Source organism: Pongo abelii, chromosome 9, assembly GCF_028885655.2.
Source record: "Pongo abelii isolate AG06213 chromosome 9, NHGRI_mPonAbe1-v2.0_pri, whole genome shotgun sequence".
In the NCBI taxonomy this organism is placed as follows: domain Eukaryota; kingdom Metazoa; phylum Chordata; class Mammalia; order Primates; family Hominidae; genus Pongo; species Pongo abelii.
This window is the reverse complement of record NC_071994.2, coordinates 54474744-54490059: the sequence shown is the minus strand read 5'-3', so window position 1 is coordinate 54490059 and position 15316 is coordinate 54474744.

Sequence of the window (15316 nt, the reverse complement as noted above, 5' to 3'; positions counted from 1 at the left end):
GAATCGAATGTGGAGTGGAATTGAATGGAATGTGGAATGGTATCTGGAATGGAATGGAATGGAATATGAAACGAAACGTGGAATGGAATGTGGAATGGAATATGGAATGGAACGTGGTATGGAATGGAATGCGGAATGCAACGGAATGCAATGTGGAATGGAATGCAAGGTGGAATGGAATGGCATGCAATCTGGAATAGAATGTGGAATGGAGTGGAATAGAATGTGGAATGGAATTGAAAGGAATGTGGAATGGAATGGAATGGAATGAGTAAAGGAAAATGTAATGGAATGATAATCCATTCCACATGCCATTTCATTCCATTCCACATTCCAAAACATTCCATTCCACATTCCAACCACATCGCATTCCTTTCCACAACACATTCCATTCCATTCCATTCCACATTCCTTTCCATGTCACATTCCATTCAATTCCATTCCACATTCCATTCCATTCCATTCCGCATTCATATTCCATTCCATTCCAATCCACATTCCATTCCATTCCATTCCACAATTCCACAATCCAATCCATTCCATTCCACATTCCATTCTATTACATTCCACATACCATTCCATTCCATTCCAGTCCATTCCACATTCCATACCATTCCATTCTATTCCACATTCCATTCCATTCCATTCCAAATTCCATTCCACTCCATTAAATTCCACATTCCTTTGCATTCCATTCCTCCTTCCATTCCATTCCCTTCCACATTCCATTCCATTATATTCCATTCCACATTCCATTCCATTACATTCCATTCCACATTCCATACCATTCCATTCTATTCCACATTCCATTCCTTTCCATTCCACATTCCAATCCGTTCCATTCCATCCCACCTTCCATTCCTTTCCATTCCACATTCAATAACATTCCATTCCATTCCACATTCCATTCCTTTCCATTCTCCATTCCATTCCGTTCCATTCCACATTCAAATCCGTTCCATTCCATTCCATTCCACATTCCATTCCCTTCCTTTCCACATTCCTTTCCATTCCATTCCACAATCCATTTCACATTACATTCCATTCCACATTCCATTCCACATTCCATTCCATTGCATTCCACTTACCATAACATTCAATTCCACATTCGATTCCATTCCATTCTCTACCATTCCACAATCCATTCCATTCCATTCCATTCCACATTCCATTGCATTCCATTGAATTCCACATACAATACCATTCCATTCGTCATTGCATGCCAATGCATTCCACATTCCATTCCATTCTATTCCATTCTACATTACATAACATTCCATTCGATTCCACATTCCATTCCTTTCATTCCACATTCCATAAAACTCCGTTCCATTCCACATTCCAATCCTTTACATTCTACATTCCATTCCATTCCATTCCACATTCCAATCTTATCCATTCTATTCCATTCCAGTTTCCATTCCCTTCCATTCCAGATTCCTTTCCATTCCATTCCACATTCCATTCCACGTTCCATTCCACGTTCCATTCCATATTCCATTCCATTACATTCCACTTTCAATTCCATTCCATTCCATTCTATTCCATTCTGAATTCTTTTCCATTCCATTCCATTCCAAATTATATTCGACATTCCATTCCATTCCATGCCACATTCGAATCCATTTCATTCCACATTCCATTCCATTCTATTCCACATTCCATTCCTTTCCATTCCACATTACATTCCACTTTCCATTCCACGTTCCATTCCAAGTTCCATTCCACGTTCCATTCAATTCCATTCCACGTTCCATTGCAAAATCCATTCCATTCCATTCCACATTCTATTCCACAAATGAATGCACATTCTATTCCACATTCAATTCCGTTCCATTGCACATTCCATTACATTCCATTCCACATTACATTCCACATTCCATTCCACTCAATTCCATATTACATTCCATTCCATTCCACATTCCATTCCAATTTGCCTTGCGTTACATTCCACATTCCATTCCATTACATTCCACATTTCAATCCATTCCATTCCGCATTGGATTCCATTCCTTTACACGTTCCATTCCACTCCATCCGACATTGCATGCCATTCCTCTCCGCATTCCAATCCATTCCATTTAAACTTTCCATTACATTCCATTCCACATTCCATTCCATTCCACATTCTATTCCACATTGAATTATACATTCCATTCTATTCCATTCCACATTCCATTGCACATTCCATTCCACATTCCTTTCCATTCCAATCCACATTCCATTCCACATTTCATTACTCATTGCATTTATTTCCATTCTATTCCACATTTCATTCCATTCCGACCCACATTCCATTCCATTCCATTCCATTCCATTCCAAATTCCATTCCGTTCCATTCCGTTCCTCATTCCATTCCGTTCCGTTACAACCAGATTCCATTCCACATTCCATCCCATTCCACTCCACATTCCATCCTACATTCCATTCCACATTCCATTCTACATTCCATTCCATTCCATTCCACGTTCCATTCCATTCCATTCCATTCCATTCCACATTGCATTCGATTCAATTCCATTCCATTCCACATTCCATTCCATTTCATTCCACGATCCATTCCATTCCATTTCACATTCCATTCCACATTCCATTCCATTCCTTTTCACATTCCATTTCACATTGCAACCCATTCCATAAGGCATTCCATTCCACGTTACTTTGCACGTTCCATTCCACGTTGTTTTCCACAACATTCCTTTCCATTCCATTCTGAATTCCTTTCCATTCCATTCCAAATTATATTCGACTTTCCCTTCCATTCCATTCCACATTCCGTTCCATTCCATTCCGTATTCCATTACATTCCATTCCATTGCATTCTGCATTCCATTCCATTTCACACTGAATTCCATTCCACCCCACATTTCATTCCATTGAATTCCACATTCCATTCAACTCAGTTCCGCCTTCCATTCCATTGCATTCCTCATTCCATTCCATTCCACACTCCATTCCATTCCATTCAATTACACATTCCATTCCACATTCCAATCCACATTGCATTCCATTCCACATTCCATTCCATTCCATTCCAAATTCTATTCCTTTCCATTCCATATTCCGTTCCATTCCATTTAACTTTCCATTCCATTCCATTCCACTTTTCATTCCATTCCACTCCACTTTCCATTCAATTCCATTCCACATTCCATTTCATTCCACTTTCAATTCCATTCTATTCCATTATACATTCCAATCCACATTCCATTCCATTTCACCATTCATTCAATTCCATTCCATTCCAATTTCCATTCAACTCCGTTCCATTCCAAATTCCTTTCCATTCCATTCCTCATTCCATTCCATTCCATTCCATTCCATTCCCCATTCCATTCCATTCCATTCCACCTTCAATTCCATTCCATTACACATTCCACTCCTTTCCATTGCATTCCATTCCACATTCCATTCCATTCCATACCATTCCATATTCCATTGCTTTCCATTCCACGCTCCATTTAATTCAATTCCATTCCAGATTACATTCCGCGATGCATTCCATTCCATTCCACATTGCATTCCATTCCATTCCGCTTTCCATTCCATTCCATTCCATTACATTCCACATTGCATTTCATACCATTCCGCATTCCATTCCCTTCCTTTCCATTCCACATTCAATTCCATTAAAATCCACATTCCGTTCCATTCCGTTCCACATTTCATTCCATTCAATTACACATTTCATTCCATTCCATTCCATTCCTTTCCACATTCCATTCCATTCCATTCCATTCTATACCCTTCCACATCACATTCCATTCCATTCCACATTCCATTCCATTACATTTCACATTTCATTCCATTCCATTGCATTCCCCATTCCATTCCAATCCATTGCATTCCATTTCACATTCCATTCTGCATGCCATTCCATTCCTCATTCCATTCCATTCCTTTGCATTCCACATTCCATTCCATTCCATTCCATTCCTCTCCACATTCTATTCCACATTCCATTTCATTCCATTCTACTCCTAATTCAATTCCATTCCATTCCACATTCCATTCCTTTCCATTCCACATTCCATTCCATTCCATTCCACGGTCCATTGCTTTAAATTCAACACTCCATTCCATTCGATGCCACTTTCCACTCCATTCCATTCCACATTCCATTTCATTCCAGGTCACATAGCGTTCGTTTCCATTCCACATTCCATTCCATTCCATTCCACATTCAATTACATTCCACATTCCAATACATTCCATTCCACATTTCATTCCATTCCATTCCTTATTCCATTCCATTCCATCCATTACACATTCCATTCCACATTGCATTCCATTCCACTTTGCATTCCATTCCACATTCCATTCCATTCCTTTCCATTCCACATTACATTAAATTTCACACTCCTTTCCATTCCATTCCACATTCCGTTCCATTCCATTCCATTCCCTTACACATTTTATTCCTCATTCCATTCCATTCCATTCAATTCCATTCCATTCCTAATTTCATTCCATATTCCTTTCCATACCATTCCACATTCCATTCCCTTCCATTCCATTCCACATTCCGTTCCATTCCATTGCATTCCATGTTCCATTCCATTCAACTCAACATTCCATTCCACATTCCATTACATTCCATCCATTACACATTCCATTCCACATTCGATTCCATTCCACTTTCCATTCCATTCCATGTCCCATTCCATTCCGTTCCATTCCACATTGCATTCCATTTCACATTGCTTTCCTTTCCATTCCACATACCATTCCATTCCATTCCATTCCGTTCCACGTTCTATTCCACATTCCATTAAATTCCATTCCACATTTCATTCCATATTCCATTCCCTTCCATTCCACATTCCATTCCATATTCCAATCCCTTCCATTCCACATTCTATTCCATTCCATTCCATTCCACATTCCATTCCATTCCATTTCTTTCCACATTCCATTCCCTTCATCTCCCCATTCTATTCCACATTCCATTCCACTTTCCATTCCATTCCATTCCACATTCCTTTCCATTCCTTTCCATTCCACATTCCATTCCATTCCATTGCATTCCACATTCCATTCCCTTCATCTCACCATTGTATTCCACATTCCATTCCACTTTCCATTCCATTCCATTCCACATTCCATTCCATTCCATTCCATTCCAAATTCCATTCCATTCCATTCCATTCCTCATTCCATTCCATTCCATTCCATTGCATTCCACATTCCATTCCCTTCATCTCACCATTCCATTCCACATTCCATTCCACGTTCCATTCCATTCCTTTCCACATTCCATTCCATTCCATTGCAGTATCCATTCAATTCCATTCCAAATTCCATTCCAATTTCCATGCCACAATCAATTCTATTCCATTCCACATTCCGTTCCTTTCCATTCCTCTTTCCAATGCATTCCATTCCACATTCCATTCCATGTTCCTTTCCAACCCATTTCACGTTCCTTTAAAACCCATTGCACCTTCCCTTACAGGTTCCAATCCACATTCCATTCCACATTCCGTAAATCGTTCCATTCCATTCCATTCCACGTTCCATTCTCACCCATTCAACTTTCCATTTCACATTCCATTCCTTGGTATTCCACTTTCCATTCCTCATTGAGTTTTACATTCCATTCCACAATCCATTCCGTTCCATTACACATTCCATTCCACATTCCATTCCACATTCCATTCCACATTCCATTCCATTCCATTCTACATTCCATTCCACTCCATTCCACATTGCATTCCACATTCCATTCCAAATTCCATTCCACATTACATTCCATTCCATTCCATTTTCCATTTTACATTCCATTCCATTCCATTCCGCATTCCATTCCATTCCATTCCACATTCTATTCCACATTCCATTACACATTCCTTGACACATTCCATTCCATTCCATTCCACATTCTCTTCCACATTCCACTCCACATTCTATTGCATTCCATTCCACATTCCATTCCGTATTCCATTCAATTCAATTACCCATTCCATTCCACGTTACATTCCACATTCATTTCCACATTTCATTCCAAGTTCCATTCCAATCCATTCCACGTTCCATTCCAAGTTCCATTCCACATTACATTCCACATTGCACTCAACATTCCAATCCATTTAATTCCGCGTTCCATTCCATGTTCCATTCCTTTCTGTTCGACTTTCCTTTCCACATTCCTTTCCTTTTTATTCCATGTATCATTCCACATTCAATTCCACATCCCATTCCACATTCCATTCCGTTCCATACCACATTTCATTCAACATTCCATTCCACATTCCATTCCACATTCAAATCCATTTTATTCCATTCCATTCAACATTCCATTCTTCAGTCCTTTCCATGCCATTGCACATTGCATTCCACATTGCATTCCACATTCCATTCCACTTTGCATTCCATTCCATTGCATGTTCCATTATACATTCCATTCCATTGCATTCCACATTTCATTCCGCCTTCCATTCCACATTCCATTCCTTTCCATTCCACATTCCATTTCACATTCCATTCCATTCCATTAAACAATGCCTTCCACATTCCATTCCATTCCATTCCACATTCCATTCCAATCCATTCAATTTCAATCCAAATTCCCTTCAATTTCAATCCACTTTCATTTCAATTCCGTTCCACATTACATTCCATTCCATTCCACATTCCATTCCATTCCTTTCCACATTCCATTCCATTTCATTCCGCATTCCATTTCATTCCATTCCACATTCCATTCCACTTTCCATTCCATTGCATTCTACATTCCATTCCATTCCATTCCATTCAACTTTCCATTCCACTCTACTCCATGATCCATTCCATTCCACTCTACTCCATGATCCATTCCATTCCATTCCACATTCCATTCCATTCCATTCCATATTATATTCCACATTCCATTCCAAATCCCATGCCACGTTCCATTCCATTCCATTACACATTCCATTTCACATTACATTGCACGTTTCATTCCATTGCATTCCACATTCCATTCCATTCCATTCCACATTCCATTCCACGTTGCATTCCAATCCATTTCGCTTTCCATTCGCATTCCATTGCACATTCCATTTCACATTCCATTCATCATTCCGTGACATTCCATTCCACGTTCCATTCCATTCCATTGCACATTCCATTCCACATTCCATTCATTTGCATTCCACGTTCCATTCCACATTGTATTCCACATTGCATTCCACATTCCATTCCGTTCCATTCCACATTCCATTCCATATTCCTTTCCACATTCCATTAAAAATTCCATTCCTTTCCATTCCATTCCATTCCACATTCCATTCCACATTCCATTCGATTCCATTCCAAATTGCATTCCACATTCCATTCAACATTCCATTCCATTACATTACATATTTCATTCTACATTCCATTCCATTCCATTCCAAATTCCATTTCCCATTCCTTTCCCAATTTCATTCCACATTCCATTCTCTTCCATTCCACATTCCATTCCATACCATTCCACATTCAATTCCATATTCCATTCAATTCCATGCCCCATTCCATTCCACATTCCACTTCATTCAATTCCATATTCCATTCCACATTCCATTCCATATTCCATTCCACATTCCCTTCCATTCCATTCCACATTCCGTTGCACTCCATTCCACATTCCATTCAATTCCATTCCACATTGCATTCTACGTTCCATTCCATTCCATTCCAGGTTCCATTCCTCGTTCCAATGCACATTCCATTCCACATTCCTTTCCACATTCCATTCCATATTCTCTTCCACATTCCAATCCACATTTCATTCCACGTTCCATTCCAATCCATTCCACGTTCCACTCCACGTTCCATTCCACATTCCATTCCACATTGCCCTCAAAGTTCCATTCAATTCCATTCCGTGTTCCATTCCACGTTCCACTCCATTCCATTACCCTTTCAATTCCACATTCCTTTCCACATTACTTTCCATTCCATTGTATATTCCATTCTACATTCCATTCCACTCCATTCCACATTCCATTCCACATTCCATTCCACAATCCATTAATTTCCATTCCACATTCCATGCCACATTCCATTCCATTCCATTCCACAATCCATTCCATATTCCATTCCATTCCATTCCACATTCCATTCCACATTCCTTTCAATTCCATTCAATTTCATACCACATTCCTTTCCACTTCATTCCACATTCCATTCAATATCATTCCACATTCCATTACATTCCATTCCAGATTCCATTCCATTCCTTACCACATTCCATTCCATTTCCTTCCACATTCCATTCCATTCCATTCCACATACAATTCCACATTCCACTCTATTCCATTCCACTTTTCATTCCATTCAATTCCATTCCACATTCAATTCCACATTCTATTCCATTACCTTGTACATTCCATTCCACTTTCCATTCCATTCCTTTCTACATTCAATTTCATTCCATTCCATTCCACATTCCATTCCAAATTCCAGGCCACAATCAATTCCTTTCCATTCCACATTCCATTCCTCATTCCATTCCATTCCATTTCACATTCCATTCCATTCTATTTCACGTTCCATTCTGTTCACTTCTACATTCCATTCCATATTCCATTCCAACCCATTCCACTTTCCATTCCACTTTCCAATCCGCATTCCTTTCCTCATTCTGTTCATCGTTCCATTCCATTCCATTCCACTTTCTATTCTCACACATTCAACTTTCCATTTCACATTCCATTCCTTTGCATTCTGCGTTCCATTCCTCACTGAATTCCACATTCCATTCCACAACCCATTCCGTTCCATTCCACATTCCATTCCACAACTCATTCCGTTCCATTCCACATTCCATTCCACATTCCATTCCACAATCCATTCCATTACATTACACATTGCTTTCCACATTCCATTAAAAATTCCATTCCACATTCCATTCCATTCCATTCCATTTTCCATTCTACATTCCTTTCCATTCCATTCCACATTCCGTTCCTTTTCATTCCACATTCTATTGCACATTCCATTCCACATTCCACGACACATTCCATTCCCTTCCATTTCACATTCTATTCCACATTCCATTCCACATTCCTTTCCATTCCATTCCACATTCCATTCCATATTCCATTCAGTTCTATTCCCCATTCCATTAAACGTTCCATTCCACATTCCATTCCATGTTCCATTCCAATCCATTGCACGATACATTCCATGTTCCATTCCACATTACATTCCACATTGCGCTCAAAGTTCCATTCCATTGAATTCCGCATTCCATTCCACGTTCCATTCCATTCCATTTGACTTTCCATTCCACAATCCATTCCACAATCCGTTCCATTCCATTCCATATTATGTTCCACATTGCATTCCAAATCCCATGCCACGTTCCATTCTATTCCATTCCACATTCCATTCCACATTCCATTGCACATTCCATTCAGCTTTCCATTCTACATTCCATTCCATATTCCATTTCACGTTCCATTCATCGTTCTGTTCCATTCCATTCCATTGCACGTTCCATTCCATATTCCGTTCATTTGCATTCCACGTTACATTCCACATTGAATTCCACATTCCATTCCACATTCCATTCCGTTCCATACCACATTCCATTCCACACTCCATTCCACATTGCATTCCACATTCCATTCTGTTCCACTGCACATTCCTTTCCACATTCCATTCTGCATTCCATTCCACATTCCATTCCACATTAAACTCCTCACTCCATTCCACATCCCATTCCACATTCTATTCGGTTACGTTCCACATTCCTTTCCACATTCCATTCCACATTCCATTCCATTTCATTCCACATTCCATTAAACATTCCATTCCATTCTATTTCACATTCCATTCCGTTAAATTCCAGATTCCTTTCCATATTCCATTCCACATTCCATTTCACATTCAGTTCTACCTTACGTTCCACATTCCTTTGCATTCCATTTCACATTTCATTCCATTGCATTCCACATTCAATTTCACATTCCATTACTTTCCATTCCACATTTCTTTCCACATTCCATTCCATATTCTATTCCTCATTCCGTTCAATATTCCATTCCACATTGCATTCCACTCTGTTTCACATTTCGTTCCACATTGCATTTCATATTCCATTCCATTCCATTCCTCATTCCATTCCATTCCACATTCCATTCCTTTCCATTCCACATTTCATTCAATTCCATTCCCCATTCCATTCCATTCCATTCTACATTCCATTCTACGATCCATTCCAATGTCCATTCAATTGCATTCCACGTTCTGTTCCATATTCCATTCCATTTCATTCCAGTTTCCTTTCCACGTTCCATCCCACATTCCATTCCATTCCATTCCGGATTCCATTTGATTCCATTCCACATTCCATTCCATTCCATTCCATTCCACATTCCATTACACGTTCCATTGCATTCTATTGCACTTTCCATTCCACATTGCATTCAACTTTCCCTTCCAAATTCCAATCCACATTTCATTTCACTTTCTATTCCACTCCATTTCACAATCCTTTCCACATTCCACTCCATTCCGTTCTATTCCACATTCTATTCCATTCCATTCCACATCCCATTCTACATTCCATTCCAATTAATTCCATTCCACATTCCATTAAATTCCATTCCAAATTCCATGCCATTCCAATCCACATCCCATTCCACATTCCATTCCACCTTCCATTCCACATTCCATTCCATTCCATTCCACATTCCATTCCATTCAATTCCACATTTCATTCCACATTCCTTTCCTCATTCCATTCCACTCAATTCGATTCCACATTCCATTACATTCCATTCCGCATTCCATTCCATTCCACATTCCATTCCAAATTCCATTCCACATTCCATTCCACGTTGCATTCCATGCCATTAAACATTCCATTCCACTCCATTCCATTCCACATTCCATTCAATTCAATTCCACTTTCCATTCCTTTCCATTGCACATTCCATTCCATTCCATTCCATTCCAGGTTCCATTCCATACTGTTCCACTTTCTGTTCATTCCATTCCACATTCCATTCCACATTCCATTCCACATTCCAGAAAATTGCATTTCATTCCACATTCCATTCCATTCCATTAGTCATTCCTTTCCTCGTTCCATTCCACTTTCCTTTGCGCGTTCCATTACATGTTCCATTCCACGTTCCATTCCATTCCATTCCACATCCCATTCCACATTATGTTCCATCCCATTCCACATTCCATTCCATTTCATTCCACATTCCATTCCACATTACGTTCCATCCGATTCCACATTCCATTCCATTCCATTCCACATTCCATTCCATTCCACGATCAATTCCATCTTCCGTTCCAATCGATTCTATCCCAGATTCCATTCCGCATTCTATTCCATATTCCATTCCATTCCATTCCATTCCACTTTCCATTCCACATTCCTTTTCTTTCCATTCCACATTCCATTCCATTCCACATTCCTTTCAACATTACATTCCAAGTTCCATTCCACGTTCCATTCCATTACATTCGACGTTTCATTCCTCATTCCAGTACACATTCCATTCCATTCCGTTACACAGTGCTTTCCACATCCCAATCCACATTCATTTCCATTCCATTCCACGTTCCATCCCATTCCATTCCACATTCCATTCCATTCCAGTCCACATTCCATTCCATTCCATTAAACATTCCATTCTATTTGCACTTCACATTCTATTCCGTTCCATACCATTCCACATTCCGTTCCATGCCATTCCATTCCTTTCCGCATTCCATTCCATTGCATTCCACATTGCTTCCCACATTCCAATCCATTGCTTTCCACATCCCATTCTATTCCATTCCACATTCCATTCCATTCCATTCCATTACACATTCTGTTCCTTTCCATTCCATTCCATTCCACATTCCATTCCATTCCATTGCATTCCAGATTCCATTCCATTCCCTTCCACATTCCAGTCCACATTCCATTCCATTCCTTTCCACATTGCATTGCACATTCCATTCCATTCTATTCCACATTCTATTACAAATTCCATTTCATTAAATTCCACATTCCATTCCATTCCAATCCACATTCCATTCCAAATTCCATTCCATTCCATTCCACATTCCATTCCACATTCCGTTCAATTCCATTGCACATTCCATTCGATTCCATTCCACTTTCAATTCCATTTCATTCCACGTTACATTGCATTCCTTTCCAAATACCATTCCACCTTCCAATCCACATTCCATTTCACGTTGCATTCCACGATCCATTACATTCCATTTCATATTCCATTCAACATTCCATTCGTTTCCATTCCACATTCCATTCCATTCCATTCCAATGCATTCCACATTCAATTCCATTCCGTTTATAATTCCGTTGCATTCCCTTCCATTCCGGTTTCCATTCTGCATTCCATTCCATTCAATTCCTTTCCATTCCACATTATATTCCACATTCCATTCCATTCCATTCCGCATTTCATTGCAGGTTCCATTTCACGTTCCATTCCACGTTCCATTACACTTTCCAATCTACGTTCTATTCCATTCCATTCCACATTCCATACCATTCCATTCAACATTCTATTCCAGATAACATTCTATTCCATTCCACATTCCTTTCCATAACATTACACATTCCCTTCCATATTTCATTCCCTTACATTCCACATTCCATTCCATTCTACGTTCTACTCCATTCCATTCCTCTTTCCATTCGGCATTCCATTCCATTCCACATTCCATGCCATTACATTCCACATTCCATTCCACATTCCATGCCATTCCATTCCATTCCACATTCCATTATATTCTATTCCACGTTCCGTTCCATTCCATTCCACGTTCCATTCCATTCCATTTCACATTCCATTGCATTCCATTCCACGTTAGATTTCACCTTCCATTCCTTTCCATTCCACGTTCCATTACATTCAATTCCACGTTCCTTTCCACATTCCATTGTATTGCATTTCACATTCCATTCCACATTCCAATCCATCCCATTCCATTCCATTTGCCATTACATTCCATTTTATTCCACATTCCATTTCTTTTCATTCCATTCCACATTCCATTCCATTCCACGTTGCATTCCATTCCATTCCACATACCATTCCGCATTCCTTTCCTTTACATTCCACCTTCATTACAATGTTACATTCTATTTCATTCCACATTCCATTCCATTCGATTCCACATTCCATTCCATTCCATTCCACATTCCATTCCATTGCATTCCACATTCCATTCCATTCCATTCCACCTTCCATTCCACATTGCATTCCATTCCATTCCACATTCCATTCCATTCCAGTCCACGTTGCATTCCATTCCATTAAACATTCCATTCTATTTCCGTTTCAAATTCCATTTCATTCTATTCTTTTCCACATTCCATTCAAATCCGATCCAATCCATTGCACATTCCATCCCACTTTCCATTTCATCCCATTCCACATTGCATTCCATTCCACTCCACATTCCTTTCCATTCCATTCCATTGCATACATCTTTCAATTTCATTCCATGTTCCCTAACACATTCCATTCCACATACCATTCCATTCCATTCCACATTCCATTCCATTCCATTCAATATTCCATTCCACATTCATTCCATTCCATTCCAGATTGCATTCCACATTCCATTCCACATTACTTTCCATTCCATTCCACATTGCATTCCATTCCATTCCACACTCCATTTCATTCCATTAAATTCCATTCCATTCCACATTCCATTCTATTTCTTTCCATTCCACATTCCTTTCCATTCCATTCCACATTCCATTCCACATTTCATTCCATTCCATTGCAGATTGCATTTCACATTCCATTCCTTTCCATTCCAAATTCCTTTCAATTCCATTCCACCTTGAATTCCCCATTCCATTCCATTCCACATTCCATTCAATTCCATCCCACATTCCTTTCCATTCCGTTTCACATTCCATTCCTTTCCATTTCATTCCACATTGCATTCCATTCCATTCTACATTCCATTCTATTACATTTCATTGCATTCCACAGTCCATTCCATTCCATTCCACATTCCATTCCATTCCTTTTCACATTCCATTGCATTCCATTCCATACCACAGTACATTCCATTTCATTCCACATTCCATTCCATATTCCATTACAAGTTCCATTCCACATTCCATTCCTTTACATTCCACATTTCATTGCATTCGACTCCATTGCATTCCACATTCCATTCCATTCCATTCCTTTGCATTCCACATTCCATTCCATTCCATTCCGTTTCATTACACATTCCATTGCATTCCATTCCACATTCCATTACAATCCTTTCTACATTCCATTCCATTCCATTGCACATTCCATTCCACATTCCGTACCATTCCATTCCACATTGCATCCCATTTCGTTGCACATTTCATAACTCTTCATTCCATTCCTTTCCACATTGCATTCCATTCCATTCCATTTCACATTCCATTCCATTCCATTTCACTCCACATTCCATTCGTTTACATTACAAAATTCCATTTCATTCTGTTCCAAATTCCATTGCTCATTCCATTTAAAATCCCGTTCCATTCCAGTGCACATTCCATTCCATTGCATTCCACGTTCCATTCCACAAAGCATTCCCTTCCTTTCCACATTCCATTACATGTTGCATTCCATACCATTCCACTTATCATTCCATTCCATTCTCTTCCATTCTGCATTCCATTGCATTCCACTTCACATTCCATTCCATTCATTTGCCTTCCATTGCAAATTCCATTCCATTCAGTTCCACATTCCATCCCATTACATTCCATTCCCAATTCCATTCCATTCCGTTCCAAATTCCATTAAATTCCATTCTACATTCCTTTCCTTTCTATTCCACATCCCATTACATACCATTCCACATTCCATTCCATTCCATTCCATTCCACTCCACAATGCATTCCGTTCTGTTCCATTCCATTCCACATTGCCTTCCACATCCCATTCTATTCCGTTCCACATTCCATTCTATTCCATTCCATACCATTCCACCTTTCATTCCATTGCATTCCATTCCACATTGCCTTCCACTTCCCATTCCGTTCCATTCCACATTCCATTCCATATTCCATTCCATACCAATCCACATTGCATTCCATATTCCATTCCATTGCATTCCAAATTCCATACATTTCCATTCCACATTCCTTTCCATTCCATTTCACACACCATTCAATTCCATTGCATTCCACATTCCATTGCTTTCCATTCCATATCCCATTCCACTTTCCATTCGACATTCCATTGCATTCCATTCCACATTGCATTCCATTCCATTACACATTCCATTACACATTCCATTCCACTCTATTACACATTCCATTCCATTCCATTTAATTGCATTTCACATTCCATTCCATTCTAT